This window comes from Carlito syrichta, unplaced genomic scaffold (genome assembly GCF_000164805.1).
Source record: "Carlito syrichta isolate Samal-C Ts95f unplaced genomic scaffold, Tarsius_syrichta-2.0.1 Scaffold307013, whole genome shotgun sequence".
Taxonomy (NCBI): domain Eukaryota; kingdom Metazoa; phylum Chordata; class Mammalia; order Primates; family Tarsiidae; genus Carlito; species Carlito syrichta.
In genome coordinates this window covers 233,942-237,495 of record NW_007251109.1, presented here as the reverse complement: position 1 = coordinate 237,495, position 3,554 = coordinate 233,942, and the positions used below count along the sequence as shown (strand labels likewise).

At 44.3% G+C, this 3,554-nt stretch overlaps 1 pseudogene across 1 annotated transcript; it reads right to left on the bottom strand.

Moving 5' to 3' along the window:
* Positions 1-1,114: 1,114 nt before the first annotated feature.
* On the bottom strand, positions 1,115-2,101 carry LOC103266076 (annotated as a pseudogene). The gene has a single exon (XR_504677.1). The product of XR_504677.1 is annotated as a glyceraldehyde-3-phosphate dehydrogenase pseudogene (transcript).
* Positions 2,102-3,554: the final 1,453 nt, after the last annotated feature.

Sequence of the window (3,554 nt, the reverse complement as noted above, 5' to 3'; positions counted from 1 at the left end):
GCAATCCACTCACCTCAGCCTCCCAAAGGCGCAGGATTACAGGCTGAGCCACTGAGCCCGGCTTAGCACAATTTTTTAAAGAGAATGTTAATTTTCCATTGAATTGACTTGGCACCTTGTCAAGAATCAATTGACCATATATATATGTGTGACTCTAATTCTGTTCCACTGATACATGTGTCTTAAATATTGCACTTCTATAGAAATCTAAAAATGAAGTAGTGTGAATCTTTCAGTGGTGTTCTTTTAAAAAAGTTTCTTTGCATTTTCATAAGTATTTCAGAATCAGCTTGTTGATTTCTATAAGAAAGCCTGCTGGGATTTTCTCTGACATTGCTATTGATCACACTGGGAAAAGTTGGCCACAACCATATTGATTTTTCCAACTTATAAACATTTATGTAGCTCTTTTTTAGTTTCTCTCATCAATTTTTCTTTTTGTTCTCAGCATACTGATTTTGCATGCTTTGTTAGATTTACATAAAGTATGGATCTATTTTTTATGCTATTGGAAATGGTGCTATTTTTTAAATCTCTATTTTATTTGTTCATTGCTAATGTGTAAGAATATAATAGTTTTTTCTTTTTGTTTTCTTCTATAAATATCTGAGTTAGGAAAACAGGGTTCCTAGCTTGTGGCAGTCCTGGTGATGACCCTGGAAGGCTGATCTTGGCCTCTAGCCCGGTTGAGGAGAAAAGGGATTGCCCATAGCCCCATAGGTATAATTGATTTTTCTATGTTGACCTTGTATACTGTAACTTTTCTAAACTCACTTTTTTTTTTTTTGAGACAGGGTCTTGTTCTCAACCTCCTGGGCTCAAGTGATCCTCCCGCCACAGCCTCCCGAGTACCTGTGACTACAGGTGCACCATCATGCCCAGCTAAATTTTTTTTTGGCTGAGTACAGGGGACTTTATTGACGGCACATGATGAGGTGGGACTCCCTAGGTGTCCCACCCATTCTTCAGGGAGTCTGGCATAGACACTGTGAGAAGGGAAGATTCTCAGTGTGTTTGGGAACTGAGTGTGGCAGGGACTTCCCAGCAACTGAGGGCTTCTCTCTTCCTCTTGTGCTCTCTCTTCCTCTCACTGGGGCTGGTGGTTTGGGGACTTTTACTCCTTGGAGGCCATGGGACTCATGAGATCCACCACTCTGTTGCTGTAATTCACTGTCATACCAAGAGATGAGCTTGACAAAGTGGTCATCGAGGGCAATGCCAGCCCCAGCATCAAAGGTAGAAGACTGAGTGTCACTGTTGAAGTTGGAGGATACAACCTGTGCTTGGTATAGCCCAGGATGCCCTAGAGGGGACCCTCAGATGACTGCTTCACCACTTTCTTGATGTCATCATATTTGGCAGATTTCTTTAGATGGCAGGTCAGGTCCACTACGGACACATTGGCAGTGGGGACATGGAAGGCCATGACCATAAGCTTCCGCTTCAGCTCGGGGATGACCTTGCCCATGGGCTTAGCAGCGCTGCTGGATCCAGAGATGGTGTTCTGGAGGACCTCGTGGCCATCATGCCACAGATTCTCAGAGGGGCCCTCCACGGTCTTCTGGGTGGCAGTGATGGCATGGACGGTGGTCACGAGACCCTCCGTGATGCCAAAGTTGTCATGGATGACCTTGGCCAGAGGGGCTAAGCAGGTGGTGGTACGGGAGGTATTGTTGACAATCATGAGGTTGTTCTGATACTTCTCATGGTTCATGCCCATCACAAACATGGGGGTGTCAGTGAAGAGGGCAGAGATGATGACCCTTTTGGTTTCCCCCTGTAAGTGAGCCCCAGTCTTCTCGAAGGTAGTGAGGACCCTGGTGGACTCCATCACATAATCAGTGCCAGCATTGCCCCATTTGATTTTGGTGAGATCTCGATCCTGGAAGATGGAGATGGGATTTCCAATGATGACAAGCTTCCTGTTCTTGGCCTTGATGGAGCTGTGGAGTTGTACTGGAACATGTAGACCATGTGGTTGAGTTTAATGAAGGGGTCATTGATGGTGACAATATCCATTTTGCCAGAGTTAAAAGCAGCCCTGGTGACCAGGCGCCCAATACAGCCAAATCCACTCACTCCAGCCTTCATCTCCACCATGGTGTCTCGGGAACACGGCAGGTGCTGCACTAGAGATGCGGCTGTCTGTCGAGCGGGAGGAGCAGAGAGCTCCAGCTAATTTTTAAATTTCTTGTAGAGACAGGACCTTGCTATGTTGCTCACATTATGTTGAACTCCTGGCCTCACGTAATCCTCCCACCTCGGCCTTCCAAAGCACTGGGATTACAGGTGTGAGCCACCAAGCTCAGCCTCGCTTACTCATTATAGAACCTTTTTTGTAGATTCTTTGAGATTTCCTACATAGACTATTATGTGTTCTGTTAACAGATACAGGCTTACTTGTTCCTTTCTGATCTGTAAGTTTTTATTTCTTTTTCTTGGCTTGTTGTACCTGTTAGGATCACTAGTAAAATGCTGAATGAGAGTAGTAAAAGAGGACATGCTTACTTGCTTCTGAACAAGCAAGAATGAAGACATTCAGTTTTTTATCACAAAATATGACAGCAGGCTGGGCACAATGGCTCATGCTTGTAATCCCAGCACTTTAGGAGGCGAGAGGATTGCCTGAATCCAGGGGTTTGAGACCAGCCTGGGCAACTTGGTAAGACCTCATCTCTACAATAAATAAAAAAATTAGCTGGACTTGGTGGTGCATGTCTGTGGTTCCAGCTACTTCTGCTGAGGCAGAAGGATCGCCTGAGCCCAGCAAGTTGACGTTGGGGTGGCCATGAGTGTGCCACTGCGTTCCAGTCTGGACGAGAGTGAGACTCCAACAACAACAACAAAATAATAATAACATATATATTTATATTATTAGTAGATACAGAGATTTTTGTGAATGTCCATTATTGAGTTGAGGAAGTTTCCTTTAATTCTTAGTTTGCTGAAAGGTTTAATTGTGAGTAAATATTCAGTTTCTCTTTTTTTATATCAAAAAATATAGCCGAGCTCGGTGGCTCAGCCTGTAATCCCGCACCTTTGGGAGGCTGAGGTGAGTGGACTGTCTGAGCCCGCGGGTTCAAGACCCGCCTAGGCAACTTGGTGAGACCTCATCTCTACAATAAATCAAAAAAATTAGCCAGACGTGGTAGCGCGCTCCTGCAGTTCCAGCTACTTAGAAGGCTGAGGCGGAAGGATCGCTGGAACCCAGCAGGTTGAGGTTGTGGTGGCCGGGAGTGGCCACTGCACTCCATTCTGGGTGACTGAGTGAGACTCCAACTCAAAAAAAAAAAAAAAATCCTGCTTTCTAAAAAATAGAAAGAAAGAAAAAAAAACATGGCCTGGCCATAGCTCAAAGAGCACATGACCACACCATAGCTTAGCAAGGCCATGGCCTCAGTTTCTTTCATGTCTCTTTTCCCTTTTATATTTCACTTTTTTATCATTGGTTGATGCATTCTTGGTAATTTCCTAAGATTTACATTTCAATTGACTAATCTCTCTTCAACTTTGCCTATTCTGTTTTTTTCACTTGTCTTTTAAAGGTTTAAATC